At 41.2% G+C, this 25063-nt stretch overlaps 1 long non-coding RNA gene across 2 annotated transcripts in view; it reads left to right on the forward strand.

Moving 5' to 3' along the window:
• The window catches only part of LOC121071074, a 34088-nt gene that overhangs the window by 4771 nt on the left and 4254 nt on the right, over window positions 1-25063 (forward strand). For both annotated transcript variants that reach the window (XR_005820364.1, XR_005820363.1), the window contains exon 2: window positions 23220-23305. This is a non-coding gene — a long non-coding RNA (uncharacterized LOC121071074). The remainder of the gene's footprint in view (window positions 1-23219; window positions 23306-25063) is intronic.

Here is a 25063-nt window from a genome sequence, read left to right on the forward strand (position 1 = left end):
AATTGCCACGTCCCACACAAGACCCACTCTGTTCTCCAGCAACAGATCTAGGAAGGCACCTTTCCTAGTAGGCTCCCTTAGCACCCGCACCAAGAAGTTATCATCTAGGTGCTTTATGAACCTCCTGGACTTGCTTGTGTTGGCCGTGTGGTAATCCCAGTTGACGTCTGGCAAGTTGAAGTCCCCCATGAGGACAAGGGGAGTTGATCTCGAGGCATCTCTTAGTTCCACAAAGAATAATTCATCGGCGTTGTCGTCCTGGCCGGGTGGTCTGTAATAGACTTCCACAATGACATCCCCTTTATTTGTTCGTCCCTTAATCCTTACCCAGAGGCTCTCAACTTTGGCATCACCAACTTGAAGTTCCACACAGTCCAGCCCCTGCTTCACATACATTGCCACCCCCCCCCACCTCACCTGCCCTGCCTGTGCCTCCTGAAGAGCCTGTAACCATCTATTGCAACACACCAGCCACAGGACTTATCCCACCAGGTTTCGCTTATGCTGATGATGTCATAGCTGTGGGACTGGGCTAAGACTTCTAGCTCATCTATTTTATTCCTCATACTGCGTGCGTTTATATAGAAGCACTTCAAATGCAGCTCCCTACACACAGCACCTTGTGGAGCAGACCGAAGGACCTCACTAGCACACAGACCCTCTGATTCTAGCACACCATCCCTTAGCTTATCACTGGCGTGCCTGCTTTTATCCCTTTCCCCCTTTGACTCTAGTTTAAAGCCCTATCTAGCCCCACTAACTCCTGAGCAAAAATCCTTTTCCCCCTCTAATTTCCTTAAGGGGTCATGAGAGAAGTGCATAAAATTAGGGACTCTTATTTATCCTACTGATCTTTGAATTAACTTGTTCTGGAAAATGGGAAATTTGGACCAGATGATTTTCTAAAGTCCCTTCCAATGTAAATCGTTGATTGATTCTCAGTTTTGATGAAACCAAGAGGCAATAAACTTTTAAAGGATATTTTGGCCTGTGGAATCCATTGGCATAACATACTGCTGAGTCCATGATATTAAATAAGTAGATGAGACATCAGTGTAGATGAAATAAAAACCCAGGGTTGGGTTGGATGGGTTACCTTTTCTCAAGGGCTGGATATTGTCAGGCCAGCACAGCTTGCAAAGCATTGTAAGAAAGTTTCTCTAATACATAAAGAGGAGTTTCCTTTCCTTTCCTTGAAGTAGCTGGTGTGAGCCATGGACAGAGCCAGCTCATCTGTTTTGTTAAGACATGCTGTATGCAGGTTGAGGTTCAGGTCTCAATTACAAGAGGATAGTTCTAGTAACTGCACCATCAGAAACTTCTTTGTAAGGCAGTGTTTAACTTAAATTGCCCCTGCATTTAAAATTTGTGTTTTGCACTGATGCCAAATTTACATTCCATTGCACAGATAGAAAGAGGGTCTGATTCATTAGTATTTATCAAGGTAGCTATGCTAGGGTAGTATTAACTAGGGAAATGTAGAAGTCCCTGCTTTGCAGAGGGTACAGCCAGCCCTGTTACGTTGGTCTGTGATCCCTAGAGTAATTTTACCCCAAATAAAGCCAACAGCTTCCTTTCTTTTTTTTTTTTTTTTTTTAATCCAAACTAGGCTGACAGATTTTTGAAGTGTTAAAAATATTTCATTGCTTTCTCAGTAAAAGCAGATTAAAGGAAGCTGGTTGGCTGTTTTCTACAATAAAACCCACCAACCTGTCCTTGTCTAGAATTTATTTCAATAACATATTAACTTCAAGAGTGGGTAATACGATTATTTTTGAAAAGTAAGAGGAAAAGAATCTAAGCCTGAAAACCACTTTTGTTAGTGCTGCAATATGCATCTGTGGTAAGGTTAATAATAGAGTTATCTCTGTCGACAAAGGAAGGAGCCTGACAATGGAGAACAAATCCAAATGTGTTTGAGTTCCTTGCATAATTGTTATTTTAATTGCCATGTTCAGAAAAGTCTTCAGAGGTTCACCAAACACTGCTCAACTCCAGATGAGATTTACCAGTGCACCACTCACAAGCTTTCTTTTGAAAAGTTACTTTCTTGTATTATCATGTTTACAAAAACTGAAGTGAAAGTTAGTTATGAATCTTCTGTTATTTGAGTTGATGGCAGATGCTAGGAAGGCTTTGCTGTGTGGTAGAGCTAAACTCTCTGGGACTGATTACAAAGAAATTCCATTAGCAATATTTAAATGCCATCTTTGAAAGGCACTCAATAATATGTGTGTTGGCGCTGATCAAGAATAGTACCTTTTAAAAATGAAAAAGTAATGTGACTGTTAGTTTAACATAAAAATGTCAAACTGTGGGCAGTCTCTTGTCAATTAAAGAATCTGGGCTATTCCTAATGGGAATAAGGATGAAGGGGGTGTGTGTGGAAAGTGGGTACTAAAAACTGCAGATGTGCAGAACTACTCAGAGATAATTTGTGCTGGCATATAACACTGTCAGCCAGTTTGGAAGTAATACAGGCAGCTTGATACCTGTTCTGCCTGAGCCACCTTAGTGATTTTTTTTTTTAATGTATCTTACTTAATAGCTAGCAAGGCTTTACAGTAAGCAGGGCTACGTTAATGGTGTGCTGAGTGGAGGTGGATTTGTGCAGATTTAAAGAATGTACTTTAGCAAGTTCATAAAATCTATTAAAATAGAGAAGCTGCTTGCTGCTGAATTGAGGGATATACCTGTGAGAGGGGAAGGAGGGTCCTTAAGCTCTGGAAGCTAGTGGAGCTGGTGCTCAGATAGGAGTAGAGGATGAAGACGTGCATCTCTGTTACCTGTCAGTTCATGTCAGGGTTATGTCTCAGTATAAATAAAACACCGCAGTCACGCATCATCCCTAGCTTCACCTGAAAGTAGCTTCCAAGGAAACAAAAGTCTGGTAGAAGTTCACTTGGAGGGAACATCCTATAAGTTCTCTCTTTACCAGTTGGTACCTGGATCCGTTGCCTGCTTTTGGGAGGTCTGTGCTTTTTTTTTTTCTTTTAAATTACCATTGCTTTCATTGTGTCATTCTCCTAAAGCATCCTATTTTTTAATTTATTTTGTTCGGACAGATTTAAAGCAGGATGTATACCTAGTGTTCTCTTTTCCCAGGCATGTTTCAGCTCTCTTCTCACTGTCCTAGCTAGTCACTTAGTGTTTGATCCACATACGCTTCACCTAAAATGAGGCCTGGGCAGCAGCTGGTGCTAATATGTAGATGTACGTAAGCAGCTGTCTTCCTCATGATTTAAATGTAAATTAGAAAGGAAGCACTAGCATCTCCATTTTGCAAGATGAGAGTTGAGTGTTCCTGTGATTTGACCAAGGTCATGCATGTCTGTGACAGATCTAGAAACTGAATGTTCAAGTCCCAGTATGTCTTGTTAGGTCAGAAACATCTTTTCACTTTAATCTTTGTATTTTAGTGATAAATTCTGACTCCTTTGCCTAATCATTTACCCAGACTGAAACTGACTCTTCCTTAATTTTCCCATGTGATCATTTTTATTTTTTTTAATCCTTGTAAATACTATGTATAAATTGGATACTATGCTTTTTCTTTTGAACCCAGTATTTTGGATTTTCCTTTTTTGTTCATCTGTTGCTCTTTGCACCTTTAATGTCTTGTTATAATGCCTCTTTTATCCTGACTTCTTAAAAGCATTTTGTCCATAGATTTTATGCCTTTTCATGTCAGCCTAATATTTTGTACTCACTTGAGGCCACCAGTTGTTGGCTCATGGCTTTGTCATTGCTAATTGTTATACTTTGTTTTATTGCTGTGTCCTTCTGTTATCCTTTCCCAGTATTTTGCTTGAAAGTGCTGTATAAATAACTAAAATATAATATAATGGGCCAACTGGAAAGTAAATCAATAGAGAACCTTGTTATGAGGGCAAAACTGGGGATCCCCTAGAACTGTTGCAAAAGGCCAGCTAGAAAGGTGAGCACCATTTTCTCTTAGCTTCACTGCTGTCTGTCAGAGTTTCTCAGTGTTGTTAATCCCTAATATTAAATTTTTTGTTTGTTATCTAACTCAGAGACACAGAGGACAACTAGAAGATCTGATAGAAAACAGGCACAGTAGTTACTTAGATAGGAACACAAAAGTCTTAACATGCCCCTAAAAAGGGAACAGAGCCCTGGGAATGCCGATGGCCAAATCCAAGAAGGTTTTGAGTGACCAACTATTTCTTCAGATATTTAAGGGAACAGATGAGGAAGCAACAGTCAAACTAGCTAGGGAATGAGGTCACTTTAACGTAATTTCAAGCTCTCTTGCATCACCTGTCAATGTGCCTTAGTTTGGACAGGCAATTGCTGTGGCGCTCTTGGCTGCCCAGGTTTGTCTCTAAGCCTACCACCAAGGTCAGTCCCTAGGACTTGGCCCCACACGTGGTGCTTGCAGGGCCTGATCCAGGGGGTGTTTGCAATGGCTCAGCCTGTACCGAAGCTGTGGCTAGAGAAGGTGGGGGCAGCTGCAGATGAGCTCACTGGGTGGTTACCTAGTCTAAGATAATGGAGGTCTGGGTTTCTTCTCCTGACAAGATTTCAGGACACATCTCCTGTGAAAATATCCGGATCCCCATTTTGTGCCAGAAGTCAGTGCTTACCTGCAGGGTCCCAGGGTCTGTATTTGGCCACAGGCGGTGAAAACACCCTGCTCTGGCAGAGAAGGGAAGTTGGAAGCTCTGGAGAAGGCTGCCTGGGTCAGGTAGCTTTAACTGGTAGTCCTACAGATGTTGGTATGTTCCTGTAGACCCGTAGGTGAAATGGGGATTTCGATAATTACTGACAGTTTTTAGCACTTATGTTGTGCATCTCGGGTCAGCGCAGAGAGGTTTCACTAAACAGATTTGTTAAGACTTTGTTAGGGTAATTGGATGATCTACTGATTTATTCAGCACCTTCTAAGGAAAACATTGTCTGGAAACAGATGTGCCTTCATCTTCAAAACAAGTTAAAAATGGAGTTTGAAAAGTCTTTCATAGAAGGAGAGGGGTTAGAGATGCACAAGATCCCATATGCTGTCCAACTAAAGGCAGAATTGTCAACCTTTTGTGCATAGGGTCTCAAATAGAGAGCAATCTTTATATCTAAAACAGGAACTTTGTAACACTAGGAAAGCAAATACTCCAATTTTGTAAGCCAATACCAATGAGTGTCTGTTCTTGCCTTTCCGAGTTTGCAAGCACAGTAGCTCAGAAGGCAAAAAATCTGTTTTCTCACAACATGAATAAGATTGAAGTGCTGAGAGTCTAAATTATAATAAACCAAAGTTTGGTTATGCAGCAGCATCTTCAGTATTGTAGAGCCAGAAATGCTGCCCTCTGATGGTTGGAGCCACTTTTTCAGGGTGAAAGTAAACTGAAATGAAGCAACTGGGTTGCATTTATGGGTTCTAAAAGATCTTTGGCACATCAAGAAATATAATATGCAATCGTAGCACAAATTCAAGGTCATAAATGATTAAGAATGGTGTGTGTGTGTAGAGACAGTTTAGCTTTTGGAATTCAGTATAAGCTCTTACAGACTAATATGTTCAAAACAGTTTTCCTTTGGTTCTAGCTTTTCTTCAGAAAAAAAATTGCTTTAGTCCAATAGACAGTCATCTTTTTTTTTTTTTCATCAGGTTAAAAATTGAAAATGCAGGGAATAGAACAAACCACAGGAAAAATTTTGCTATAGTTGCTGGCATACCATGGTTGTATGCCAGGAGAGATCGAAAAGTTTGTTCCGCTGTGCGAGGCAAGTGCTGCTCCAAGAAATGTCCATGCAGGAGCAGTTTTAGGGAGAACCGTTTGTGCTCCTGATTTCAAGGGCAAGGGGAAGCATTTTCAGGTGCAGTGGGAAAGCAATGTGTTGTGAACAGTGCTCCAATGGAACTCGGGCCTTACTATATACCGCAGTATCGATGCATTTGATAACGGCTGTGAGGCTGTTTCTCCTGAGGTGTGTTGACAATGCTAATGCTGTTGATAAGACATGAGAGGGAACAGAGGTAGAATAGTGGCAGTGTGTTTTGGAAGAGCACAGAAGTGTTAGATCTGACTTTCCACTGAGTGACAGCCAGGAGAAGTGTCCTGAAAGGTGAGCAGTGCAAAGAATTGCTGGGAAACTCCAAGAGGGACCCAAATCCGTTTCTGAAACTCATCGGTAACAAGTGGTGTTGGGACCTCCAGGTGGGAGGGAAACTTCAAAGCTAGGTACAGCTAGGTTTTTAATCAGGTTTTTAAGTGGCATAAATGTATTTACAGTAGCCGAAAAAGACAGGAGGTGGCATCAATTTTGCGCATTTATAGGAGCTCTGAATGCAGGTGTTCAAATGCAGATGAATCTGTTCCAGTGTTTGGGAAACTGAGCTCATAAATGGTTAAGAAATGGGGAGGGGTGGGTGGAAAGAGGTTAGCTGGGTGTTGCAGAGCAGTGGGAAGAAGCGGTGCGAATAGATGCAGGACAGGCAGTGGGTGGTGTAGATCTCTGCTGGACTGGAATCCTATCAAAGTCTAAGATAATGCTGTAACTTTTACAGAACCCTGTGTAATCAGTAAAGCAAATTTTTTTCACGTAGCTGAAACTTTGGGCAGCTTTTAGGGCAAGCTAAACACGTATCTTTAATTTGATGCAGGAATGCATGAGCCTTTAATTAGGGACTCTCTAGTAAGAGCAGTAACAGACTTCCCTTCGTGTAATTTCTGTGGTAGAAACTTGTTCTCCTGAGTTTTATATGTGTGCATTTTTTATTAGTGCATTTTATCTTTAAAGAGGGAATAAGTGTGTTTATTAAGGTGGTTGTATTTACCCTTAATGCAATGCATTAAGGATCTATTTATTACAAAGAAGTCTGCTTTTGTAGAGTGTGTGCTTGTAGAAAAGCAGAGCTATTGATTAGATTGCTTCTGAGGCACTTTACTCTCATTACAGTTGGAGTAGATTTGGTGTGGTGTACTCTGGTTTCTCTAAGCAGTGTACTACGCGTGTATGTTTTGTCCTCTAGATGTTTAATGGTTGCCGTTGGAAGTGATTTTCTGTCTTACATGGAACTGGTATTGTTTGAATGGTGGCATTTTCTTCTCCTTTCCATTTGCTCTGTTAATGGTAATAATTAACCAACTCTCTGCTTTCACTTTTATTAATATATTGATTACTGAAGTATAATAAATGGGGTCTCAATATATGTACTTTTGCATGAAATGACAGAATGAGCTCCTGATAGCTCTAATATTCATCCCAGGTAGCTTTAAAAACAAACTGAGCCCTGCAGCACTAATGCTTTCAAATTATTTAGGAAAAAAAAAAAAAGTTTAGAAATCTGGACACCAATATATAACAACAGGGATTTTTGTAATTCTTTCGTCTGTGATGTTGAAAATACATAAAAGGCCTGGCTATGATCTGTGCACATTAGGGCTTAGACAGTTAGATTGCATTGAGAGTAGGGTTGAGGTTAGTAGGGTTAGTTTTGTTAATTTTATTGATATTCTTGAGGTAAGGAAAAAAAATGCTAGAAAAATAGCTTATTGTACTCTAAATATGTTCTTTGAGAGTTTGGGTCATAGTAAACTTTGGTTTAATTTTAGGAATACTTTGCAAAATCAGATGTAACCCTTTTTGACACAGTTTCCCATAGGATCCTACTGGACAAATAAACAAAAACATCATCCGATGGGTGAGCAATTGGCTGACGGGCAGGGCTCAAAGGGTTGTGGTAAATGGGGCCACATCTGGCTGGCGGACGGTCACCGGTGGGGTCCTCCAAGGCTCCATTTTAGGGCCAGTTCTCTTCAATGTTTTTATAAACGATTTGGACATAGGACTAGAAGGTGTTTTGAGCAAATTTGCCGACGACACCAAAGTTGGAGGAGTTGTGGACTCTGTTGAGGCTGGAAAGGCCTTGCAGAGAGATCTGGATGGATTGGAGAGCTGGGTGATCACCAACCACGTGAAGTTTAACAAGAGCAAGTGCTGGGTCCTGCACCTGGGACGGGGCAACCCTGGCTATACGTACAGACTGGGCAACAAGACAGTGGAGAGCCACCCCGCAGAGAGGGTTCTGGGGGTTGTGGTTGACAGCAAGTTGAATATGAGCCAGCAGTGTGCCCTGGCAGCCAGGAGGGCCAACCATATCCTGGGGTGCATCAAGCACGGCATTGCTAGTCGGTCGAGGGAAGGGACTGTCCCGCTCTACTCTGCGCTGGTGTGGCCTCACCTCGAGTACTGTGTGCAGTTCTGGGCACCACAGTACAAGAAGGATGTGAAACTGCTGGAGAGTGTCCCGAGGAGTGCGACAAAGATGGTGAATGGCCTAGAGGGGAAGACGTACGAGGAGCAGCTGAGGTCACTGGGCCTGTTCAGCCTGGAAAAGAGGAGGCTGAGGGGAGACCTCGTTGCGGTCTACAGCTTCCTCACGAGGGGGAGTGGAGGGGCAGGCGCTGACCTATTGTCTTTAGTGACCAGTGATAGGACCCAAGAGAATGGTGTCAAGCTGAGGCAGGAGAGGTTTAGGCTAGACATCAAGAAGAGGTTCTTCACCGAGAGGGTGGTCGCACACTGGAACTGGCTCCCCAGGGAAGTAGGAAGTAGTCACTGCACCAAGCCTGTCGGAGTTTAAGAAGCGTTTGGACTGTGCACTTAGTCACGTGGTCTAAAATTTTGGGTAGACCTGTGTGGTGCCAGGAGTTGGACTCGATGATCCTTATGGGTCCCTTCCAACTTGGGATATTCTATGATTCTATGAGTCTATGAAATTAAATAACCTGCTTTCAGTTTTGTATGGTTGTCCCCTCAATGCTTTTTCATACCTCTAAGTACTTTTACTCTGACATACCTGATGCTTGCAGTGAGAATTGATCATTAGGAATAATCCCTTCCTAAACACACGTATGACAGCATGCAGTGCCTGACGAGCCAGAGTGCCTCTGTGATGCTTTTACATCTATCATTTTTCTCCTCATCACTACAGCCACATTTCACTGCTTTCAATATCATCCCGGTTTGTTCTACAGGATCCTACAGGTTATGCTTTACAAAGATAACATGAGCTAGTGACAATAATCTCCTGACACATGAAAGAAGTACTTGCCAAGTCACAACCCTGGATAGCCAAACAGGTCAGACTCCACAGGCAGGGGTAGGCAGGCAGCCAGCATACACACAACGCTTGATTTCACAAAGGCTGTTTTACCTCTGTATCAGATACAGCTTGAATTTACTGCGGACCTACTCTCATATATCAGTGACTTAGTCCATTGGCTGTGTCTTCTAAAGATTTCACATGCATCAACTCAACTCAGCCTCTTCCTTTAGCCAAAGGCTTTTGGTGTTGCATGTCCTAACAGGGAAATTTGCAGGTGTATCTATAAAATGAACCATGAGTCATCATAAAACCATTCTTCAGATGAACTTATTTGTGTCTGGGATCATCTCATGCTGGAAGCACCCATACTTCCTAATACTAAAAGGATGTCTTCCAAATTCCCTGAAGTGTTCTTTATCCAAACCAAGTCTTCCATAGTTTCTTTCCTGCTTTGTTCCATTATTAATCCATGCTTTGTTCCAGAAATACTGCCAGTATTACACCATTCCCACAGGAAAACTAATGGAAAGCTATTCAAAATGAGAATCCTTCCTGCAAGGTGAGATGGCATTTCTTCAATCTCAGGGTTAACTACATCTCAGCTGCGACCTGGAGCATCCTTGTTATTTAAGTCTTGAGCCTCCCAAGAGCACAGAAATCATGCTAAGTTATGGTGCATTTATACTGGGGAAAATGAGTGCTAGATGCTAGCGCTGAAACTATTGTGGTCTTAGTTGTGACAGAGAGTGCTTGAAAACAGGCTTGTTCTGATTTTTGTTTTTTTTTTGTTTCCCCCCAACACAAAAGGTTGATCACGGACTCACTTCAGCCCTTTTTTTCCCCCCTCACAATTTTCCTGAGTTACATGGTGTTTCAACCACTTAGAACTAGAAGTCATGATTTCCTGCTTTTAACAATAATTTAAGTGTAGCTCCTAGAGCCAGGGGCTGCATCCTGCTCTCAGTTACACCCACAGATCACTGAAGTTGCATCAGGTCTCTTCGGCTGCGCAAGCCCACTCTGTGTAATGGACTACCCATGCTTTAATTATTATTTGTAATATTCTTTATTGATTCCTTTATGGATATTAGCTGTCAACAGGGACATCACAGCATGAACAGAGAAGGGGAAAAGTAATAGAAATTAAATGATAGCCTGCGACCAGGCACAGAGAGACCTGTGCTGACATTCTACTTTGGAGTCCACAAAGGCTTGTGGCTAAAGACATGAACTGTCTTCTAGGTTACACAATATGTACCATAATGGAAAATAACGAGGTGACACTTTCGCCTTCTCTGTTTTTATTGCACAGTAACAATCCTCAGCTTTTCATTACAGGTCTGAAGGAATAACCTAAGCTCAGATATTTCTTCACTTCTATTCAGACATCACTGTATTCTTTAGGATTTTAATACTTAGGTTTTTTAAAGTTTCTAACCCATCCAATTGCAAAGCTAGCCTCACATCTGTAAATCAGTACCCTGCTGTCTCCCGAGTTGTGCTGGCAGAGACCAAGAAAACTAACTAGCAAGTTGCGCCACTCCCCTAGGCAGCCTAATGCAGGGCAAGATGTTAATGTCAAAACTTAATTGCAACCACGTACAGCAGCCACCACCGAAAAACACCAAGTCTCCTGCAAGTACAGCCGAGTCAGCAGGTTCCTGCTGTGCCAAACACACGGATATGGACCTTCCCTGCTGCGCTCACAGCACATATGGCCTGTAGGCACAGCCCGGCGCGCGGCAATGATAGCTACTTTATACGCTAACGCTGTTAAAAACCCTGTTGGGACAGAAACTGTGGTCTGGGTTCTAGCTCCAGCCACCCACTAGAAAGACAATTTAAGCAAGAACAAAAAGATACAATACTGTAAAGCTTGTTCATTGCCAGCTCAGTGAACCAAAGCAAATCTATGTCATAGTAATTATATTTACACTGTAAATCTAGGCAATAGCTCTTCAGGTGGTATAAATTGGCATTAGCCCATTACAGTCAAGGAAGCCTTATTGATTTACGTGAGCTACAGCTCTTATACCAATTTTCTATCAGCTTCCAACCTACAGCTGCCTCCAGACCTGAATCGACCCATACACAGTACACTTCTGGAGTGTCTATAATTTCTCTTCACTGTGCGATTTTTATTTCTAAGAGCTGAAAGTTTGGCCCATGGCATTCAATTTCTGATGACAGAAACCTGTGCTAGGAACAGGTGGCCATGACTTCAGGTCTCTTCACAACACCAGCTGTAATTATAACAGCAAATCACATGATTTCAGGCAATGCTGTATCAATGCTTCATGTCGAATTTTCAGGAATCTGAAATGCGTCCATAAGTTTTCCTCTACAGTGGAGCCTTGCTTAGAAGCCCAAAGCTGGCATTTTGCTTACTCATTTTGAGAAAACAATCGCTTTTACATGCTCCCACCCAACCAGACAGTAAACCGTCAGAAACTTTTCTTCCTCTTCTACGAACTAAGAACATCTGAGACCTGAAGAGGTCATATATGGGCACCAGATATTTTATAGCATAATAGATATTTCTAAATTTTAACTATTCAGCTACTGGGATTGAAAACATGGGAAGGACACATAAACAATAAATCTTCTCAATCAAAATTTCACCAGGCTAAGCTCATGAACCAGAGGTAGCTTTCCAATACTTTGAGTAGGATATTAGATATGAAACTTTCCTGAGTAGCCAATTTACTGCACACACATAACTTTTGCACGTATCAGATTATTCTCTCTCCTAAAAATACATTCTGAAATATTCACTTTAAATATGTATACTGCCAGACTGTGTACATGTACCCAGGGCAGAAGACATCTTTCTACTTTAGTGTACCCTGCTAATCACATACCATCTGGTAATATATTATGTATTCAAAGATACACATAATATATCAAAACACATACTGTAGGCATATTATGGTGTGAGGAAAGAAGGAATATATCAGATGTAGTCACACAAGTGTAAATAACTTCTCATCCAAGAGAGCAGAACAGCTTTAAAGTACAATGACATTTTGAAAGATCTGCATTATATCTAGAATTGAGAATTTTTTAAATGAGTCTGAGCACTCAGTGATGCGTTAATTAAAAACTTCATCTGATTCCCATAAAAGTAATTGGAAAGACCTGTCGACTTCAGCCATCTCTGAATCAGGCCCTGTAGCACACTGAGGGTGAGTTTACATCTGCAGTGAGCCTAAATTAGTTCTCAGGACAGTAAATCATGGTTTCATGCATTAAAGTCTGATGTGCAGTTAATTTTACTTCTTGAAAGATCTCAGATAAAAAGTATGCATTTCAAAGCTTCCCAATATTTAACGTTTTAACACTTAGAAATAGGAAAAACTTTATTATATTGGTTTCAGCTGCATGCATAAGCAGGCAGCAGTCCCCTGAAAGATGAATGTGGACGTTAAATTACTTCTGTAATTTAACCCCTAGCTAAAAGATGAAAAGCACTATCAGTTGCTCTATTTCTCTTTTTTAAAAAAAAGTTTTTATTTGTGGCATTTAAACTCTGTTCTACTATAAATACATTTAATTCCTGGCTCCTCTGAGATTCTTACAGTAAGGTTGGACAAATACACTCTAACACTTCTCCACTGCTGTACTTTCTGCTGATCCCATCACATCTTCATTAATATGCAAAGGACAGTATTTATTCAGGTGTGTAGGATTTTTGTTTTCAATCACATTTTCATTGCCACTTGTTTCATCTCTTATTTAAAGAGAAGAATGATTCATGCCTACATATAAATACAGTATAACAGCTTACAAAATTCACAGAGGACTCCATCTAATTTAAAGGAAGCTATTTGGAGGTGTTAACCGGCTTTTGAAACCATGCAGAAGACAGACCTTACTCCCCAGGTCCATCTTAGCCCAACTTCCATAGCTGTGGGGTAGACACAGGTGCCCTCAGTGCACAAGGAGTTGTGTGTGAGCTACTCCAGAGGCACCTGCTGGACAAGAGGGAAGAATGGATGATTTTCCACTGAACATTCAGAATGACTTGAGGTTTGCTTTTCTTCTGACACTGCAGATCGCTCTGGAGTTCATTGGAACAGAAAATAACAAAAAAGATCCCCTAGGAAACTACGTATACTTCTGGAAAGGAGACAAATAGCAGTGAGAACAGAGGCAAGCATCAGTAAGTCCCAGCCACAGAAATCAGTATAAAATGGAACATGTACAGCCTACTGGAAAAATCCTATTTCCCAGGCATTCACCTTTAACTGTCTTTCTGGGGGACAGCATTATTTAAACAAACCAGCGCACACTTACGGTAGAGATTACTGGCGCCTGGTCTTCTCTTTAAGGGACCTCCTTAGCACTGCATAGAGAGGGATGATATTTACCAGTGTCTGAGCAGTCCCCAGATCTCAGTCCTTTTACAGGTTTCTCACACTGGCCTTCAAGCATCTTAAATCACTGTCACTTCGAACTATATACGCCTGTTCCTTTTACCCTGTGGCTTATTACTTATAGCAGTTAACCCATTTCATCTTCACACCAACACCAGCAATCCCTGCAAATGCTGTCTGCAATTCCAACATCATCAGGGGTTAGAGATCACCAATTAAACAGCACAATATTGCTGTATAGGAGATTAGGGAAGAACAGAGATCAAAGAGCACTGCCATGCTGCATTATTTGGGTGACCTAGTGGACTAATCTAACCGCATCCATTTATACCCAGGCTCTTCCTTTTCTTGGGTTCAATTTTAGATAAAATTTGGGTTAGAGAGATGTGGTTTCACTAACAGATGAACCTTTAAAGGGACACAGCTAGAGCGCATCAGCTCTTTGAGGAATGCACTGTATTGCCATGCTTATTTCCTTCTTGCCCACCTTCCTCATCCCATCTTCACTCTTACCTGACCACCATCTGTAGATTCAGAGATCAGATTTCGATTCCTATATATGCCAGATTTCAGCATCTCTAACTACAAGACAGACACTCCTACACTCTGCAGGTTGCTGCTTTTCCTGGTAATTACTGTTCCATCAGTGTCCCTAAGGGGGAAAAAAGATCTGCTGTTGCCCCATTACCAGCTGTCTTCTGATATTACTGTAACTCTTGTCTCCCTCAAGGTATTCTTGCTACTGTTGACCCTGTATTTTCTGATATAATTTGTGATCTTTTTCATATCAAAAACATCACAGACATCTATTTGTACATACAGCTCACTCATCTCTAACCCAGGTCTCTAACTTGTGTTCAGGCTGCCAGAGTCTGAAGTCTGCTTCTAATCTCCAGGCTACTTTATATTCTGCATTTCTTCCACAAATCTTTGCTAAAATAATTTTTGCTGCAACTTTAACCTTATTGTCACAGCTTAAATCTTGAATGCGATGAGCCTTATATGGCTTAGAGCACGCAACATCTTCCCTGGAGCACAGGGGAACTCGCATTCTCTTAATTCTGTTTCTTCCCTCGGCTCTATTCCCGGTTCTCCACCCTTGGAGAAAAACATTTGCTACCTTTGATCTGAGGTAAGAAATACAATCCATTTCTTTTTTCATTAAAAACTGATGTTTCCTTACTTCCAGTTTTCTATTATCCTTCTGAGAAGACTGCCCTGATGGTAGGGCTGCTGGAGTCTGAAACCTGAAAACGGGCCTGTCTTGGTAGCACTGCAAGACAGCAAACATCAGTCTGGAAGTGCCAGTCATGCAGTATGTTTTATGTAGATTCTTCCACTTGTGGAACACATCAGACAGGTGTATTTAATAAAATGAATCTAATTGAAATCAACCCTCAGCAAAGGCCCAACAGTCTTTTAACAATCTCATCTCTATACTGAGATCTATGCACAGCCATCAAATCCAAGTTAAACCTTCTCCCTGAGTGAACTTCAGCAGTGTGCAGACCCTTGGCACACAGACAAGCTTTTATCATTATCAAAGCTAGAACATTGCATTAATTATTTCAAGAGATCATTTTTCTTTGGATTATCCTGATGAGCAAACTTTAATGATCCTGGCTTGTAAAAATTATCTTTAAAGTTGTTTCCTATCACATGCTTCATCTGGATAGTAGCCATCTACTTTCTCAACAGTCTTTCAAACCATGTCTGCTGAGATAAAAGTGAAGAAAAGGGGAAGGGAATGATATAAGGTTGTATCACCAAGCATGTTGCACCAGGCTCTTCATCTCACCTTGTCATTTCTTCCTTCATATTGCACTCTTATTTGTGGTGTATTGTACTATACATTTTATACATACAGACAAGAAGGGGCCTCTACCAAGCGTGATCCAGCAGGAGGTCTGCTGACTGCCTGAAAGGCACTGTTTATTTTATTATAGCTTCTAGTGATGGTCTCTAAATGAAAAATGTCAATTAACCTTGCATTTAGGTCAGTAGATACTATAGCACATTAGATATGTAATGAAATATATTATGTATCACTACAAGGAGTTGGGGGTGTAGCTATAGAGAAGAGGAAGGGAAAGCAGTTGTTCCTTTTCAAGCTAATTTACCCTATTTTTCCACAAAGCAATTTATTCTTTGTGATTATTAAATTCCCAGTCTCTGAAAATGAAGCATTTCTATCAATCATGCTGTTAACAAGTATGTGATTTGGTCACCTATGCTGCACAGAATTGTTCAACTTAGTCAAAAAAAGATACAGAAACATTTTAAGCAGACTATTACACAACCATTTAACACTGGGTTTTCAAATGGGTTTGAAGGGAATAAAGAGCCAGAAATCAAGTGATGTCCAGCAAAAAGCAGTACTGTTTTCCTTGTCCCTTTGGGAAAGGGCTGTACTAGTCTGATGGACTAACATTCATGAAACCCTGCTGTTTACAAGCATTTACTGAGCAGCTTTGCTGTACTATTCATAACAAATATAGGATTCCCAAAACTTATCAGGCACTTACGACAATGTTTATATTCATAAGTATATTCTAAAATGCATTGTTTAAAACTCACACAGTTCCTATAGAGATGAAAAAATGCAGGCAGTGATACAAAACGGACTAGAGATAGCAGCCTGATTCATAGATAGGTCAGTATTCAAAACAGCTCATTTAAGAAATTTACACTAGAGGGTTATTTCAAGACTGAAGGCACATATGTTGTAGGCATGAAACTAAACAAGTGGTACTGAAAACCAAATAGAAAAAAGCTGGTAAATGCCCTGGATGTGGCAGAGTTTGCAAATTCCTCCACCTCACATATGAGAAAAGGAAGCAATTTGCCATTAACACAGAGAAGTGCCAGCTTGTAGCTTGTCTGGCCAGTGCTGCCGACACCAGGAAAATGACTGTCTACATGTTTACATGAAGTGCCTTGCATGGCAAAAGCCTGAGCTTGACCACAGCTTCTAGATGCTGCTAACATAATGACTACTTCTGTAAGGATTAGTGGCTCCCTCATGGTTCCTACAGTATAGGGAGAATGTAGTTTCCTATTCTAAGCTATGCAGCCTTATTTCCTACAAATGCTTTACATACTACTACTGCAAAAGCTAGAAATATTTCCCAACTAAAAGCTTCACTTTCTAAGAGCTAATTAAACTGCTCCAGGATTGCAGAATGTGTAATGCCAGAAAACAGGGAAATGTTAACAGTGGTGGTGAGAGGATCACGCTGAATGCTGATGTAGTAAGATTCATACATAAGTCTACCCAATTTTTGAGCTGCAATATGCATTGGCTGCATATAAATTCTTCGCTCAATGCAGGCAGTACGCATTCAGTCCTGTTCTTTGAGAACTCAGCTCCTTATCTGTATGCAGACTGCTTTTGTTCTGAGCCTTTCTTCATGTTCTCCCTCTCTTCTTAATTAACAGAAAACAGTTATGAATATTAAAGAAGAAATTAACAATAGTGTAAATAATTTCTGGGTGTTTGTAGATTCCATATTTAGTTTTTAATTAACCCCCACTGGTTTCAAAAAGCTGTTTAAGAGAAAGATACACTTTCAAAATTTCCCTTGTGTTTAAATAAAGAACAAGAAGTAAGGTAAAACTGTAAAGCGGCAGTTTGGCATTGCAGACACCAGCATCATATGAGGATGTTGTTCTGACATTATTTCTCCTCCACTTAGCTCAGCTTAGGATCCAGTTTCACCAGAACAATTCATATATTGCCGCCTCCACTTAACAAGCTAACTGCAAGGCATCTGGCAAAAGGCTGCATAACTATGATAATGCAAGCCATCTTCTACTGAGTTAAAAGTTAACTAGAACACAGGAACTGGTCAACATCAAAGGTCAGTTAACCCCATATTTTTACCACTGATGACGGCTAATACCGGATATTATAGAGGAAGGTGCTAAAAGCCCTGGCACAGCTATTACACAATCCACCCGCTGATGGATAGACCCCTTTGTCACCCCAGTCCTATGGGAGGAGTCGCGTAACTTCTCACAGCAACCCTGTACATCCTTGCTAGCCATTTAAATGCCTAGTTTTACAGTTAATCTGATCAATCTATCCTCCTTCAACTCCTGTCAGCAATCAAGGTCACAGAAGAGGTTCTTCTGGACTGAAGGAAAGTTCCTCACCAGTTTTTAATGAGCTTATTTTTACAGTATTTTGGCATTTGTGTAGCCTAAAAGCACATGCCTTGAAGTGAATCACTACCATATACACAGGCAAGCATATGCATATCGTACCAATAAGAGCAATTTACATCTATTTTATACCTCTTGAACAGATGCAACAAAAGGAGACACCCCACACCATTGATCTGCTCAACAAGCCCTGTTGAGTCAGTGGGAGCTCTGCATGTGAGACAACTCAAAGACAGACGGCCCAAGAAATCTAATTTAAAGAAGCCTCAGGAAAGCTTTAAATTGCATTCCCAGTGCAAGCAACAGGGTAGATCATCCTCTCCCTTGTGCATAACACCCATTAGTGTTAATTTGAGTTATCCATGAGAACATGGCCTGGTGCTGCTAAAGGAGTTCCTCGGTTTCTCACCTACACCACTTATCCCCTCCGCTTCCTTGCACGACCATCGTGCACACATGTACTAGAGAAATGATCTGCACTCTGCCCGAAGGCTGCACAACAGGCAGCAATTTCTAACATACAGCAGCCAAAAAGGTACCTTCAGACCAACTGACAGGTACTGATGGGTCTTCTTGTCTCTTCAACATCCAAGTGACAGTATACTTGCATAAAGAAGACATATAGGAAAAGAGGTATTACCTTTAAAATAGTATGTCTAGGAACAACTATTGAGGTGTTAATGGGAAAAATTCTTATTGAGAAAAAATACTGCTGAGTCTATACAAGTACTTTGTCAAGACGAATCAATCTGCATTCTTTGACCCATAATTAGCATATTTTGTAAAAAGAAAGGGAAGACATTTGTTTTATTCCCTCTTTTTTTTTTTTTTTTGAGATTTCATTTTATCTTAAGAGGATAGTTATGAAGCAATATTAATATTAAAGCTGTATGCACCTTAATAAGAAAGTGGATTAACTGCACAACTGCCAACAGAGAGATACAAATCAACAGAAACTATTGCTACAGAAGGGGGTGGAAGCTGCCATTCATATGGCTGGGATATGTACAGGTGCTCTGCTCTGCCTCCATGGCAGGAAAAGGGAAATGGGGTCTGTGACAAAACGGCCAGGAGATGGAGAGGAAGGGCCCTACACACAGCTTAGCGTGCTGGAGTGGTTTTCCAGAGTAAGAGCCTAGGAGCACATTTAGGGAAGAAATACAATTAAAAGTAAATCCTTATAAAGATAGCATCCAACAAGCAACACAAACCACCATGGCAAGTGTTTCCAGAGAACTGCCACCCACATTAAATCTCCTTGCTGAGTGTGTGAGGTCACCCTGCGAACACATTTCCTCACACCCGAACCAGAAAGGGGCAGAGGCTTCTGTGGAAAACTGCCTCCAGCGGGTACTTGGGGTACACTGGAGAGAGTCCAGCCACCCCAACACGTCAGGGGAGGACTGAGAGCCAGGGACAGCCCTGGAAGAAAGCATCCTCTTATCTCCATCCATCATGACATTTACCACCCTGACACATGCCCTCTGTCAACATGAGAATGCATCTTCCTACACTGAAAAGCCTGAGCAGAGGGAAGTCAATCACTTGAACAGAAACACCACATCCCCAGTGGGTTCAAGTCTTTGCCATTTTCATTGGGATACCATGGACTGGCACCAGCTACACATCTGGTCTAGGAAAGCAGCAGCAGCTCTTTTCTGCCAGCACCAATAGCTCCAGAAGAGAGGGGCAATCAGGAAGGCGGTCAGTCATGCACATTGATTTGGCCCCATGGCCAAACTGCACCTCCAGCAGCACAACTCTGCCTTGCCTTGCATCACATTAGCCCCATGACCTGCTCCCACCCACTCAGGAGTCAAAAGGAGCAAGGAGAATTCAGCAGCAGGCCCTCAGCATAAGGAACCTAACAATGGCCACATGGAAGGCAAGTCACCCTCCTATGCGAGCTGGTTTTCATGCTAGCAAGGCCATTAGCAAACTTCAATCCCTACACATTAGAAGTTAATCCTGCCTCAGGCAGCATCAACTTACACATTAGCTCTTTAATGTAACATCCGCAGTGCTGGAAATGAGTCATCTGGTGCAAATATTTTCCCCCGTGATTCCACTCACTTCCCCAAATCCTGCATTCCCTATTCTCTTTTGCAGGGACCTTTTATATGTAGTTTTACCTTGTAAGGTTGGACTTACCAGGGCAATATTCCATGCAAGTATTGTTTTATCCCACATACAGTAACTTTGAGGTTGTTGGGTTTTTTTTGTTTTTTTTTTTGTGATATCTGTAATAACACTGAGTGGTGCATGGTGAGAGAACAATGTGTGACCAAACAGCAAAGACTTGAAATATTCTTAAGAAAAACCCTTCATGCAGTTTGCTATTAGCAGTCAGGTCATAACAAAGGTGCTGTGTATTTGTGAAAGCATGCACAGATCAAAGCATACTGAATTTTTGGACAGGTGATGATTTATTAAGAAATGCATACTAAATGCCTAATTTATAAATTATTTATAACCCAGCAAGGGAGCAAAAGCTATAGTGTTTTACTTGCAGAGACTCCATGCAAAAACTGCAAAACAAGTATTTCAAGAGCAAGCTGGATTGATTTCCAACCTGTACAAAATCAAGCTAACTTCACTGCATCTAGTTTTATACACACAAATTCATCTGTTTAAGAATAATAAATACCTTTTTTCAGATAATCAGGATAAGATTACATATATTTTACTATCCTAAATAAAATAAAATAAAATAAATAAGGATGCTGTCTTAAAATACTTTAAAAACCAGCCCTTTAAATTGTAAGTTTAGATAATGCTTACAGAAATATCACAAAAAAAGAAAAAGGCGTTTCTAGAAATTAATGCAAGCATGTCACCAAGATAAGAACACCAAAATTGTTGTAAATAGGCTTCTAAAACTGTTTCACAGGCAAAACACTAAAAAAATCCTTAGAGAGACAAGGCAATCTTCAGTTCAACAACTCAGCTTCAGGTCCCCCCCATCGCCCGGAGTATTTTCCAATATTCCCTTAGGTGCCTGTGCTGAGAACATACCCTTACAGTAAGACAAGTTCAAACAACTTAAAAGAAAATGTATTTTATGTCATTTTGATAGGGTGAGGTTATCACCTTCTTGTTCAGCAACATCCCTGGCACATCAACTGCTAAAGAACCAAGCGGGTGTTAACCTGAAGCACAGCTATCTAAGGCAAGGTGATAAAACCTCCTTTGGTTAAAGCACCTTACCTTTCAGTAAATGCCTTGTGGCATAGCCCTCCAGCTGTCAGACATTTGTAAAACACTTTTTCCGCACAACTTTATCCCCACCTAAGCAGGGTGCCCCCATCTAAGCCTCATTCCTTTAAATAACTCTGCTCCCCTTTCTTTAAAGCGAAGGAATCCAGACCTGGCGATACCAGAAGATAATGTGGCCAGTAGATCACAGTGCCAGGGCAAGATCATTACCACCATTATGTGTTTGATTGCTGTATCAGCATGGGTTTAAATGACTTCATCAGCAAGACTGCCACCACTCCCCTTGGCAGATCATTACGCATTCTGATCGACCTAAAGGACATAATTTCCCCTGTGTCTCTAATTTCTTTTTTATTTCTGAAGTCTCATTATAAGCAGATAGGTTGATAATTCAACAGAGAATAACAGAATTAAGCACCTAGTATAACTCTTAACTGTGATCTATGCACTGCTGAAAGGTACCAGTATACTATGTAAGACAAGTACAGTCCATCCATCCTGCAAAGTGCTCGTACCCGCCATTATCACTGGGAAAATCTACCGAGCTTTTAGTTTAAGAGTAATGTCATGTGTTGATGCCTTGCAATTTGATGGGATTTCCGTTCATTAGTGGTAATAAAAGAACCACTTTTTATTCATAAAATTATTCTAAGTGACAGAAAAAAAAAAAAAACTTCTTAAAAAAAGCATACACACAGCTGCTTTTTTTTCTTGCGCAGTTGGGATCACCCATCTCAGCACATTAATATTGTATTAGACGATGTAGATCGCTTTTTCATTCTTAATTGGTACTTAAAATTTTCTCTCTAGTGAAAATACTGATTGATTTGGTGTTTAAATGAACTTGTTCATCACAACTGCAAATATCCTGAATACTAAGTAGTTTAAAATAACTTATCATAATAAAAAGATTGATTGACCGTACCTAGAAAAAAGTGCTATTAAAATTAAAATTTTAAATTCATAGCTATTTTGTAGTATCCCTGAAGAAATAACATCAGGAAGGAAACCTGGAATGCGTTCGCCCTAATTGTGCTCCATTTTTCTGTATCGCCAGCTTTGAGGGGTCAAAAATGATGATACCAACAGAGAAAATGATCAGACTGTTAATGACAATGTCACACTCATTTTTGCTTTTTCATTCCTGAGTCATTTCAGATTACATATTTTCAGGATTTTCTCTGCAACCACAAGAACTAGTTGGTTTTCTTTTTAACGGGAAAAAGTGCAACCAATTCTGACCTCATCACATGACCTAGGCTAAAAGACAAACAAGTTTGCATTTCTATTTTATTTTTGCATTGCTCAGCTGACAGCATTTGCTCATCAGCCCTTACAAATGCAGGTGGGTGCTCCCAGGGCCGCAGCAGCCCAAGTTCTACAAAAGGCTCTGTGAGCTGGAGGGTGTGCAGGGCAGGGTTTCTTGCTGCCTTTCTGTGTGTGCCTCACGGGTCTTCCAACCATAAGCCAATCCACACCCCTACCAGAATTGCTACCGCTGCAGCACCAACCTGCGTAAAGCTCAGTGGTGGTGGCAGTGCAGGAAGGCCGCAGGGAAATGGGGAAAGCCCCCAGTCAGCAGGTAGGAACAGCGAGCCAGGCCCGGGTGGAGGCGGGCATCAGAGGGCACATTCAGCAGTGACCTGCGGCAGGCTGCCAGGCCAGAGGCGTCTGCGCCAGGGCTCTGCTGCAGCCCGCCTTCGGCTGGCTCCTGTGCGTGGGTGCCTTGGCCGACACCCCGCTGTGCTGTGCTGGGGAAGACCAAGCTGGCACGATGCACGGTCATCTAAACGCCAGGCACTAGCATAAAAGACAAACCCTGCGATTAACCGTAGGTTGTCTGAATACTAGAGTGAAAAAGCAAAAAGTAAGTTCATAAATGCGCTGCAGGCTTATGGTCCTTACTGGTTTTGCTCAATGTAATCTAATCCAATTGAACTACTACATAGAGATTTATTAACTCCTTACGCAGAGGGGATATATGGTCTTTACTTAACAGCCCTTAAGGTTTGGTTTTTTTATTTTGCACGCCTTACTCAAAAGTCTGCTAAAACAGAAACAAATGCATATAACAGTCTGTTTTCTACTCGTTAATGATTTTGTTTCCTCAATGTACAATGCCTTTAAAACATGCTCTGACTTTCAGGCAAGGCTAAGCCTGAAAACCCAGCTTTTTAAGTGAGCACCCAAAACTGAGCATGGTCTACAGTTGCTAGTACCTTTGAAAGCATAGGTTATATGTCACCACTTCATTTTTATCTTCGTTTTGCAGAAATGAATTTGTTCTTAATATGGCTTATTGCTTTGCGGTGTAATTTTTTATTATTTTTTGTTTTGTTTGTTTTGTTTTCATTTCCTATTCTGCTCAACTGTGTTGTTGATTGTTTCCTCAGGAGTGGTCACAACTCAGGAGAAGAAGGTTTTGGCAAGTCAATTAACATTGCTGTAGAGCAGAGCCCAGGAGAGGAATGGACATATGGTATGTGATGATGTGCAATTTGCTATTTTTTAATTTCTTAGTAAATAGAGTGAGCGAGAGGACATTCTTGGTCACATTAAGATGAAAGACCAACTATAGAGCTTTACTAATCTGGCCTCACTTAAAATTCATAGATGTTTTACATGTCAAGTAACCTAACCTCTTGAAAATATACAGGAATGAGATTTAAAAACCAGGATTCTTTTGCTATACCAAATATTTGCTTTCATTATACATTCATTAGACTAGGAGAAGTGCTGGAGGGCAGAATTTGGGCTGTTTAATGTTTATTAAAAAATCTTTTGTTAGACATGAAAAAGTCCTAAAAGGTCATCAAATTCATAGCATTGCACCACTACAGTCTGACCCACGTTTATTTCCTCATATGCATCTAATCAATTTTTATAGCTGCTCTAAAGTAGTCAATTAACAGTTCTATTAATAGTAATGAATGCTATTTCCTTCCTACTGGAAATTCAGTAGGAAGGAAATATCTGCCAGGATTTCCTTGTTGAACATTTTTCACTGAGAGAAAGAAGTGCATTCAAAAAGAAGTGCACTCACAAACACCAGCTTTAGGTGGCACTGGCACAGGTCTGCATCTGGCTTTGTGAACCAGGGCGCTGCCTTTCTGAACATTCCTGGCCATCTGTAACAGAGGTCTCCCAAGGCTCCTTCTTGCCATGAGGGGACAAAATGAGGCACACAGCCACTTAACAATTCCCCCTAACACCTAGACAGAGAAAATGGGATAGACTGTAGGAGCAGCCAACCTCTGTTTGAACATTTCAGTTACCTTTAAAACCAGAATCCATCCTATATGTGTGCAGGTTTGGCTCAGAGCAGTCCAAGGACCTCCCTCCTTTTAACAAGACGCAACAAAAAGGTTTCTGCAGCTTCCCTAATGGGAACAGCCAGAGAATCCCAGGTACAGCAAAGAGCAAGCAGGGCTTATACACTGTAGCGGTACTCCTACAGGTACCTGTAGCGACGAAGTATGGAATCTTTCTTTTCCATATTTCCATGGACATAGACTCCCCCCTAACATATATTAAATTAATTCCATACAGTGCCTGTTTAATCCATACAGGCCAGATTGTGTCAATACATTCTTCCAGTGAAGCCATTTTAACCAGCTAGCCAGTCTCACCATTTACATACGCACTCTCTTCCTCATCATTCTAACAAAGATGAAGAAAGAGGAAAAAAAAAAAAACACAAATTTTTGACCTTTCTGCCTTTACTATGTTCTCCTTCTTATGAAATTGCCCCCTCTCAGGAGCTGGCAAGGAAAGGCACCCACTGATCAGCAAGCTGCAACAGAACTGCAAGACAGGATATGACAATGGTTCTGGCAGCTGGAATGAAAAATGAATCTGTCTGTCTCTAGCTGGCCCATTCAAAACCAGGTTAACAGTACCTGAAATTCATCACTATCTAATGTCTTTGTGAGATGAGACTGATGTCAGTTTAATTTAATAGGCCAGGCTGAAAAATGCGACAGCTCAATAATTGATTCATGAGTGGATTAGACATTGCTGCCTCAGGGGTGGCAACATCCACCGCAGGGTGGGGACGATGGCTGGGGCAGTAACAGCATTATCTGTCTCACTCAGTCCAGCCTCTGAGTGTGCTGGACACCCCAGCCCGTACCCACATCACTGCGGTCGGGGAGGAAAACAGGCAGAGAGGCCTGTGGCTGAACACCTCTTGGAAAAAAAAGCCAAGCCTTTGTCCCTTCATTAACTGGTAGGAGTG

The sequence above is a fragment of the Cygnus olor genome, chromosome 5 (genome assembly GCF_009769625.2).
Source record: "Cygnus olor isolate bCygOlo1 chromosome 5, bCygOlo1.pri.v2, whole genome shotgun sequence".
Taxonomy (NCBI): Eukaryota; Metazoa; Chordata; class Aves; order Anseriformes; family Anatidae; genus Cygnus; species Cygnus olor.